General features: G+C 36.9%; 1 protein-coding gene across 2 annotated transcripts in view; it reads left to right on the forward strand.

The window, feature by feature from the left end:
* Positions 1-11,205, forward strand: part of LOC122787239 (kelch-like ECH-associated protein 1A) — a 231,614-nt gene that overhangs the window by 139,495 nt on the left and 80,914 nt on the right. The gene's annotated exons all lie outside the window — the stretch shown is intronic.

Genomic DNA, 11,205 nt, shown 5'->3' on the forward strand with positions numbered 1-11,205 from the left:
CTCCGCAGCATTGTCACAGTATAGTAAGTAACCCGCACGTTGTACGCTTGTTACTAGGCTTAGAACAACGTATTATATCTTAAAACACTTAAGTCTTAAACACATCAGTAGAAAGGCATATCTGATTTCCCCTTATGTGAGAAGGTTACTACAGTTAGACAGCTCTCAAATATTATGTAGCACACTCCTCAATCATTATATTCTAGGGCTTTTTTTTTTAACAAAACAATATTAGATAGCTTCACAATGTTAATGCAGTATCAAAGCACAACTAAGTGCTAAGTCTGGCAGTTAGTAGTAGTGAAGGACGTGCCTGTAATTCGCACTAGTATTTAACAATCCCATTTATCAATTTAAAAATGCGAAGGACATCCTGTAGTTCGCGCTAGTATTTCAAAACAATCCCACAAAGATGAAACACAGAAGAAAAAGCCTTGTATTTAACAGTCCCATTTATCAATTTAAAAATGCAAAGGACTTCCTGTAGTTTGCACTAGTATTTCAAGCAATCCCACAAAGATAAAACACAGAAGAAAAAGCCTTGGGAATTATAACATCGAGCGACCTGTCTGTAACTCACTCATGAGTTTAGACAGTCCCGCCAGCATCGACAGTGTGGGTTTAGTTAGCGTTTACAGGGACAGACGATGCCGGCACTGTTCTGGTGTGTCGGCCAACATTCAGTAAAAAGTCTGCATACAGTTGAGCGTACCCTGTAGAACGCGCTAATATTAAGTAGGAACAGCAGGTAATTACTCTAGAAATCTACTTACTGTTCCGATGCTGGAGTCAGAGGAGCACAGCAGCCAAGAGCGGGCGAGGAGTAGAAGTTTGAAAGATGGCGCCAGAGGATTTGGGAAGAATATGAAACCTCTGGGAGGGTGTTGTGGGAAAAGAGGGGAGGGACCAAGATAAACAGCTAACAGGTACGGACAAGAAGAGCTGAGATTCTGCGATGAATAAGGGGGGTGGACATGCAGGCAGAATCTGATTGGAGGGAGGGACAGGATATGGGGAGAGAAGCCTAAAAGCGGAGATAGGTAGTGGAGGATATAGGATTCTCTGAATAGAGAGTAGAGAGTAAAGTAGGGGGAAGAGAGCAGTGCTAGATGGCGGAGGGTAGATGATCAACGGAGCAGACAGGTGTGGGGTGAAGTGGGAGGGAGAGAGAGAAGAGCAAAGCAGCGAGGCAAGAGAGTAGGACAACAAAGGGCCAAGGAAGGCAAGGGAAGATCAAGAACCTATCAGTGGAGTGAGGATTGCAACAGGTAAGTACAGGGGACGGGGTGTAGTTGGATAGAGTGAGCTACAGTGATTTAAGAGAGGAAAGTAAGATTAGGGCTTTGGTGTTTTAAGTGGAAGAGGGTAAAGCTTAAACAGAATACAAAAGAGTTATTAGGGTGGAAATAGATTAGTGGGGAGAGGTCGCCATCTAGTGGCCAGATGCTGAGATGCAACTGTGCTCCACAGAGGCTATCTAAGGGGTAGATTGAATAAGGAGAGGAGGAAGAGGACAGTGTAGGTCAAGGGAGCTAGGAGAGGAGGAAGGATGGCTGTACAGAAAGTAGAGGAAGGGTTGACTGCTGGCTTCTTGGCAGGGAAGCGTTCACAACACCTAGCAGGGCTAAATAACTATAGTAGAGTAGGTTTAGCAAATGATGCACATACTTCCTTGGTTCCTTCAAGGGGAGGCTTGGTTCAAGTCCAATAGAGGGATGAGCAGCAGAGTTTATAGTATTGCTTGGTGGATTGGATGAGCTAGGATTAATTGTAATGTATGTTCTAAATCTTCCAGTGCATCTTTTATATTTTTCTTTCTGTACTTTTCTCACATCATATTGCCAGTGTAAAAAACATTTTTTATATTTTTCTTTAAATATCATTCGCCATTCAGACCAGTTTTTATAAAATGTTCTCATAGTAATATGATCTTTCCATAACTGCATTTCTAATCGCTTTCCTTGTTCATTCCATGCTTTCTCATTTATCCTTTTATTCCTTTGCCTAATTTTATGTATTCCTTTTTTTCCATTATCTTTAAACATTTATAAAATTTAAATTCCATTTTTTGCATCATGTTCAATTTCTCCACAAATATAACAATTTCTTTTGTCAAAGTTACTTATCATGTGTTTCCCACGAAAAAAGTTTGGGGTTGTTTCCCTCCCCATGTGCTTGGTGTATGCGCAATTTGTTCAATGTTTTTATCACAGTATTAGAATGCCAGCCACAAGTCCATAAACTCCTTTTGTCATTAACTTTTGCATTGTCCAGTGCTCCTTAATATAAAGTTTTCAAACATCCCCTTTCAAGGTCAGTGTTTCTACCTCTGTACAAAACTGTAAATACATTTTCTTTTTTGTTTCCCTGTTAGATGCTTTTATCACATAAAGATTCTATGGGTTACAGTATTTCTTTTTTTTTTCATATTCTCCAAGGAAATTTTCCATTGAAAAGCCAGTTTCAGTTATAATGCCACAAAATGTCTCTTTGTTAATAAGAATAAAAGCTCTTGCCTCACGTGATTTTACACCCAAAGGAGCAATTAGATTGTCCCACACTTCATACATATCCATTTCTTTATCTTTTTTTACTTTGAATCCTTACCACATACTTCTGTTTTTCATTTTCTTTTGCCTTTTCTGCTATTCCCCTTTTGCCTTTTACCTTTTCTGCATATGTTTTCTTGTTCATATCACCACTATTCTTCAGAATTGTTTTTGCATCCTCCTTCTGAACTTTCTCCATAATGTCCCCTCAGAAAACATCTCATTAATTTTCTGGCTCCCCTCCCAGCTGGAAGGTTGTAATTCTACATCCATCATTTGCTGACTCATCTCCATCAAAATGATTTATTTGAAACATCTTCAAAATACTGCACACATTCTCTATTCTCAATATTTGCTTTTTCCTCCATTTCTCTCATCAAATCATCTCCTCCTCTCTCCATATGCCCTCTTGTTTCTCTTGGCAGCCTGTGCGCCTTGAATGGAAACAGGAAGTGCTCCTACTATATGGGTCCCATTCCCAACAAGAACAAATCTTAAATATTTACAATATAAACTGAATACATATGATATTTACATTATGTACAATATTATACATGACTGTTTACATTGACCTCATACTCAATGTTTTTTACATTCAGAACATTTATATTTGACCCCAACTCTACTTTCCACAATCAAAATCTTATTTTTTAACATTATTTAAGAATTTTATATAGATGTAACAAAACTGCAAATACCACTTGATTTGTAAGTCCTAAACCACCATCCTATTTTGCTATATAAAGCACACCTCTCTTTACAGGATAAATGTAAGATCCCCATATAAAGGAGAATATAGTATTAATATATTTTTCATTTGACAATGGCATATTAAACACACTAGCTATATATGAAATATTTCCTAATGCAACAGAATAAAATAAATAAACCTTTTCCTTGAAAAAAGTTTAAAAGTCCTCCAAAAAGAACATATAGTTTTGATTTTTTCATAATGTTTTCCCATTGTTGTAGTACAAGCTCCCATTGTAGTAGTACAGCATCTTGTTTTCTAAATGTAATACCTAATAACTTTATTTATGGAGAATTAAATTCAATACCTTTAATTCTACCTTCATGCCCTAAACCTTTCCTTTTCTCCGTGTTGAATCACATACTTGTTTTATCTAAACACAAGTCCAACTTGTTTATAACTTCTTCCATTCCATTCAAATGCTTAGTAAATAGAATGATGTCATCTGCATACAATAACATTATAAGTATATCAATATCTTCCTTTTTTCTATATCTAAAATTGCCATCCACTGAGCTAATGTAATGAGTTATTGCATTCATAACTAGTGAAAATAAATATATTGTTACTAAAGGACGTCTTTGCCTTATACCTCTTTTAATACTCATTTCTTTACTCAAACATCCATTAATCAAAACTTTAATTTTGTTCAGTGTGTACACTGTAACACACACTTCCTATTTTCATACCTAAATTATAAGCTTTGAGTATATCCCATAGCGTATTATGCTGAATAGTGTCAAATCCTTTGCTTAGATCTACAATTTCTCTAATAATCAATAATTCTTGATCTCCTTTTCCTTTAATACTATATATTGAATCTAACGTAATATTCTTGAGTTTTGATTCCATTCTTTTCTGTTGTATTTTAAAGACTTTATAATCAGTATTATTCAAAACAATAGGCCTCTGATTTCTTATATCTTTTCTCTCTTATCTTTATTCCATACAAATTTAAAAGTTTCACTGAATAATTCCTTATGTTTAAATGATTCATTAAACCACTCATTTAATACTTCTATGAAATGCATTTTTTGACTTACTGTAATGTTCTTATACATTTGATATTCTAAGCCATCCATAATCGCTGCTGTATGTATATTTACTTGTCTTAATACTGTATCCAGTTCTTCTAATCTTATATTTCTTTCCAAATCTACATTTTCTTGCTCAGAGAATGTTCTGAGTTTCCATGATATCCTTTGTTCTTTAATAATGTATTTACATATTCTATATTATAATCTCTTTGGTATTTCTGTACTATCCTTTTTTTCTATTAATTCTCTCATTATAATGTTTTCCTTAACTATTTTATTTAACTAAGGGGTTATCTCTTCTTTTTTACCTTGTAAGAAACATCTTTTTTTTTATATATACAACAGATTTATTTTTATTGGTTGATTGCATACAACTCTTGTTCTGTCTTGAAGTAGTAATTATTTAATTTTCATTCCTTTCTAAATTTGTAAGACGTTCTTCACTTAACTTACTATAACTGTTTTTCACTTCCTTTCTCTTTTTAGCTTATAGTCCTTGGTAACATTTTTTTGTATTTCTTTTTGAGACATCCTCCATTCAGACCAATTTTATAGAACTGTCACATACTTATGTGATCTTCCTATAATTCCAATTTTCATTTTTCACCCTCACCTACCCACTCAACTTCATTTTTTTAGACATTTTCCTATCTTAACATTACAACTTTGTCTCTGAATTCTGTTCAGATAGATTTATAATATGAAAAACTTGTGTCTAATGCACCTTCATTTTTTTATTTCACATCCTTCTGAAAGCAAAAAAAAAATGCCTTCTTTTCTGATTCTCTGAGCTCAGACACAGATATAGAAGGCTTTGACTACCTTCTCTCCTCTCTCATCTCCTGACACAATTCTCTGACCTCAGACACAGACATAGAAGGCTTTGACTACCTTCTCTCCTCTCTCATTATCTCCTGACACAATTCTCTGACCTCAGACACAGATGTAGAAGGCTTTGACTACCTTCTCTCCTCTCTCATTATCTCCTGACACAATTCTCTGACCTCAGACACAGACGTAGAAGGCTTTGACTACCTTCTCTCCTCTCTCATTATCTCCTGACACAATTCTCTGACCTCAGACACAGATATAGAAGGCTTTGACTACCTTCTCTCCTCTCTCATTATCTCCTGACACAATTCTCTGACCTCAGACACAGACGTAGAAGGCTTTGACTACCTTCTCTCCTCTCTCATTATCTCCTGACACAATTCTCTGACCTCAGACACAGACATAGAAGGCTTTGACTACCTTCTCTCCTCTCTCATTATCTCCTGACACATTTTTAAGCTGATTTGAAGGCTCAGCTGCCTTCTTCTTATCCAGATCACCACCAAACCACTCTTAACTCCACTGCTGTAAATCCCTGCTTCTGTGACCAGAACGGAAGCAGGAGATGCACAGACAAATCACGTCCTCCCAGCAACTGTGATAAGAGTAGGGGAAACTCCCCATTCCCTGACCAAATTTCCCCTGGTAGTATAAATACCACCTCAGGTCTTCCCTGGAAAGAGACTACTAGGATAGTGTTACTAACTTGGTCAACAAAGGATAAATAAAAATGATAAAATACCAGCTTAAGACTAAGGGTTGCATGGTAGGAAAAAAATGTGCCACTCTCTTGTATGCTATGGGCAGTCTGTCATTACCTTTGTAATTGTATTCTTTCCAGTGTTTATTTTGCAGTATCAGCAGTGCACTGAACAAAAGCAGACAGATACATCCCAGTGCTTTTCAGATAGTAATGTTTTTCACAAAAGAGAAATCATGCTTTAAACCGTATCAGGTATATACCACATTTGACACAGGATATGTAGCTTTCTGTGTGTTTGTCAGCTTTGTTTTATGGAATTAGTAGCCTTCTGGTTTTCCAGAATCACACTTGAAAATGAGATACCACAGTCTGTGATGTCACCTTACAAAGAAAATGAAGTGGAAAGCACTCAAGGAAACCAAAAAACTGTAAAGAACATACACAAATGGACTTCATCAGACAACTGTTAATAATTCATTGGGCAATTATATACACTCATTCATTGAACACTGACCAATTAGACTTTAAATAAAACTTTTAAATGTGCAAATCAAGCATACCCTAACCTCATGAATATTAATTAATACCAGTTTGAACACCATATTACTGCTTATCATATGAATACCCTGATAACATCAAAATTAATATTATAAAAAGTTGATTTGTATGAACATGTATTTCATGAACTATTAAATTAATAAATATTAATAAATAATATAATTTAATATAAATAGTATCATAAAATATGTTTAATATATATATTTAAAATAAATCTAATGTTAAAAACTCTTATTGCTTTTATATTTTATTTGCTCTTAGCTTTAATAATGAAACAATACTTAAAAAGTAATTTAAACCAGGCTTTTTCCCTGCTTCTAGGTACACCTGCTACCACAATTCCCTACACTCTAAAATTTCTTCACATATGCCACCCTGGCATCCTGTTTGACTTGTTGAAGGACAAAAAAAAATTACAACCCACACAATTCCTACTGTGTTTAAAGAGGGCATTAGTCTCTTTTTCTCTTGAAATATCATAGGAATGTTCATACATTCTTTTCCTTAACTCTCTTTCAGTTTTTCCTACATAGCAGGAGGGACATTTATCACAAACTTTAGTATCACAATTAAAAGAACCATTGCTTTTGATCAATAAATTTCTACTTTCCAAGAAAATTTCACTTTTGTTAATAATAAAGGAACATTGATTACACCTACCACATCTAAAAGTTCCAAACTTTTTATTATTGCTTGTATGTGGGGTGTTCTTTTTCCTTTTCTCCAACATATTCTTTATACTTCTAGAGTTTCTATATATTATCTTTGGTTTAATGTTAATAATTTCCTCTATATCAGTAAGGGCTACAAGTTTATTCCATTCTTTTTGTAGTGTATCTCTCAAATTGTAATTATACCTATTATATTCTACTATCAAATTTCTTTGAAATTGTTCTTCTTTGACTTTTAATTTATTTTGTTCATCTTGAAATGTCATAAATTCATTCATCCCTATAATAGGTTTAAATCTGCTTGATTTGCACATTTAAAAGTTTTATTTAAAGTCTAACTGGTCAGTGTTCAATGAATGAGTGTATATAATTGCCCAATGAATTATTAACAGTTGTCTGATGAAGTCCATTTGTTTGTTTAAAAGCGTTTATGTGTATGTTCTACTTGTGTCATTAAACTTCTTGAAAGAAGCATCGAGTGTTCTATCTGGCTGGTTGCACTCCATTTACAGTTTTATGTCACCTTACAAAGTTTGAACTAAACTTTCTGAAACAAGTGCATTTTAAATTTGGTCCCCTTGGATGTCATTATCACCAGCTGGACCCCCAATGTCCCACATCCATGTCGGGTCTACCAGTCATTATCCTACCACCCCGAGACACACTCTAGTGTTGCTAGGATCTTAAGGGCAACCTTGGGGCACAGTCATGTTTCCTTCTGTTTTTATTTTATCCGCTACCTGCTTTCCCCGCTCCATGGTCATTGGTTATGTCCGAGGGCAACTCCCAGTTTTGGACCATGCCTCCAGTTAGGGAGCATCACCAATGAGCATCCATCACCTTCCATCCCTTCCTGATATTCTGTTAGTCACCCTAGCTGCTAATTGAAGCTGGGTTAGCCAAGCACTATTCAGGGCCTTATCCCTGTTTTCCACCAGAGCAGCCTGAAGCAGTTTGAATTTTGAACAGTTATCCCATTTCAAAAAAGTCATTTATGCACTGCTATTAATGAGCTAATCTTAACAATGCTCACAGTTCCTCCTTCAACATGACTCAGTGAGAGTACTTTAATTTATTCCATCAAAGGAAACTCATCAGAACTTGGACAGAAGAAAAAAAAAAAAAAATATATATATATATATATATATATATATATATATATATATACACACACACACACGCACACGCACTACAGAATTCTGAAAGCACAAAATCCTGAGACCAAAATCTCGAAAGTTCCAAATACTGAACACACAAGATGCCAACACTTACTATATTCCAACACAAGTACATACAGAAACATATTACCTTTCAACTATACGCAGGGGGGCAAGCCCCCCTGCCCTCCACACCCCATGCTACTTAAATATATCAACTCTGAGATTGCACTTCACTACAGGAAGTGCACTCTCGGAGTTGATATATTTAAGTAGCAGGGGGTGTGGGGCGCACAGCCCCCCATGAGGTGTGGAGGGGGGCATGCCCCCCTGCTTATACTTGGAGAAGAGTAATATGGTTTGCGTTTTATTTGTTTCTGAATGTACTTTTGCTGGAATATAGTAAGTGTTGGCATCTTGTGTGCTTTCAGTATTTTGAGTTATCAGTATTTTGAACTTTCAAGATTTTGGTCTGAGTTCATTATTTTGGGCTTTCAGAATTCTGTAGGGCTCCCATGTGTGTGTGTGTGTGTGTGTGTGTGTGTGTGTGTGTGTGTATATATATATATATATATATATATATATAGCCTCTCCACAGGCTGTGTGCCCATAGAATGGCGCACAGCAATGGTTATTCCGCTTCACAAAGGAGGAGCCACAACTGACCCTGGTAACTATCGCCCCATAAGCCTGACTAGCCTGGTCTGCAAGGCTATGGAGTGCATCATCATGGAACTTGTTAACAAAGACATTGGAAACCTCCAAACACTTGACCCGACCCAGTTCCGCTTTGTTAAGGGCAGATCATGCCTACTAAACCTCGTTGACTTCTTCGAGACAGCTACCAAGGCCATAGACGAGGTAACTGCTCTCGCCAAGGAGTTCGCCACCATTCCTCACTCAGGTCTTATAGAAAAACTCACCAGCCTGAACATAAACCCCTATGTCACAAGATGGGGTGCCAACTGGCTTACAGACAGAACTCACACGGTAAGAATAGTGGGCTCCAGGTCTGTCTCTAAACCAGTCACAAGTGGTGTCCCGCAAGGCTCAGTTCTGGGACCCCTACTGTTCGGCATATATTTCTCAGAAGTACAGGCAAACACAGGAGGACTATGGCTAACCAAGTTCGCCGATGACTGCAAACTGGGAGGCATAATTGACTCTCCGGTTGACACGGACATCCTCCAAAAAGGCCTTACTGAGACAGACACCTGGTGTCAAAGTCTTGGCCTCAAGCTAAATGCCATAAAATGCATAGTCATCCCGTTTGGGAAAAACAAAACACCCACGAATTACCACATAGGCGGCAGCCCCCTTAATACAGAAGAGGTAATAAGAGATCTGGGGACCCAGGTAGATAGTAATCTCTCCTTTGACAATCATATTTCCAAAGTAGTTAGGAAATGCTTCTATGTGGCCCATCTAATTACTAAGGGGTTCGCATCTAGAAATAAAGAGGTTGTAGTGCCCCTCTACTTGTCACTTATCAGACCCATCATAGAGTACAGTGCCCCATTTGGGATGTTCCTCACAAGACACTTCCAACAGCTTGAAAGATCTCAAAAGCACCTCACCAAGAGGATTACTGGCCTCAACCATATGTCCTATGCAGCCCGACTGAAAAAACTCCTGCTGTCCTCAGTGGCATATCGCTTACTCAGAGGTGATCTCTGCCTGACTTACAAAGCTATGTCCAACTCAGAATTGATGGACATGCTCCACCTAAAGAAATCCAAGTCACTGTGAGCCACGTGCTCTAGTGAGCTAAACCTCGCCACAACAATAAATAGAACATGCTGGAGGGATAGATTCCTGTCACAGAGACTCCCCATGCTTTGGAGCAAAATTCCTAACTACATTAGGCAGAGCTCCTCACTAACACTCTTCAAGAGAAGCCTCGACGAGTGGATGGGTAACAGAAAGTACACCCCTGGGATCACTTCATTGGCTCTGCTTGACAGAGACTCAATTAATTAATCAATGGGGTAGCAAAAGCCGACACACTCTTACTAGGCTTATAAATGCCCTCGGGCAGATGGCCTAGCACCTACCTATGAACATATATATATATATATATATATATATATAAATATAAATAGATATATAGATAGATATGTAAATGTGTAAAAAAAAAATAAAAGTGAACTCCTGTGATCCCACTGCAACATTAGGTAGGATGCAACGAAGTAGAGTAGTTCATTGACAAACATGTTAGTTTATTACTGTTTTTACCTTTTCAGCTATGCAAAATCTAAAACTTTGCATAGCAAACCTCCCTGTCGAGTAATGTAGAAGACTTTTTTTTCACCTAATTCCATGTTCTAGATTCTTAGTTATTTCTGTTGTTTCAGGTCATAACTGTTTCAGATACTGTCATAGTTTTCTGCAACATTTAGAAAAAAAAAGAAAATATTTTTTTCCTCTTAAAATATCAAGACATTTCCCATTTTTCTCCCCCGACACAATTACCCAAATCAGAAATGTCCTATGTTAAGAGAGAAGGCAGCAACCTTTTCAGTTTGGAATATTTTAGTAGGGATTGTAGGAACATGGCCACTCCTTGACGAAATATGAAAAGGTTTGCCTTTTGCATAAAATAAACATTTCAGTTTTTTTAATTTGAATGATCAGCATATTCAGCAAATGCTCAATCATTTGCCATTTATGGTGAAACCTGAATTATAATCATAGCATCTTCATCATTATAGGTGGGTACATAGATGAATTCCCTTGACAAGCTCGAAGTTTCAAAAATTTGAACTGCGAATGGTCGATGGCATAAGTTTGAAGTTTTGAAACTTTGATTGTTTTGAATGGGGATCGATGAACAGTGCAGAATGGAAAATTTACCATTTTCTCACTGTAGTGTGATCTCGGAGTTGGCATATTTATTTAGCAGGGGGTGTGGGTGGTGCAGGGCGAATTGCCTTCCCCCTGCAAAAACG

Source organism: Protopterus annectens, chromosome 13.part0, assembly GCF_019279795.1.
Source record: "Protopterus annectens isolate FY-2018-M chromosome 13.part0, PAN1.0, whole genome shotgun sequence".
In the NCBI taxonomy this organism is placed as follows: Eukaryota; Metazoa; Chordata; order Ceratodontiformes; family Protopteridae; genus Protopterus; species Protopterus annectens.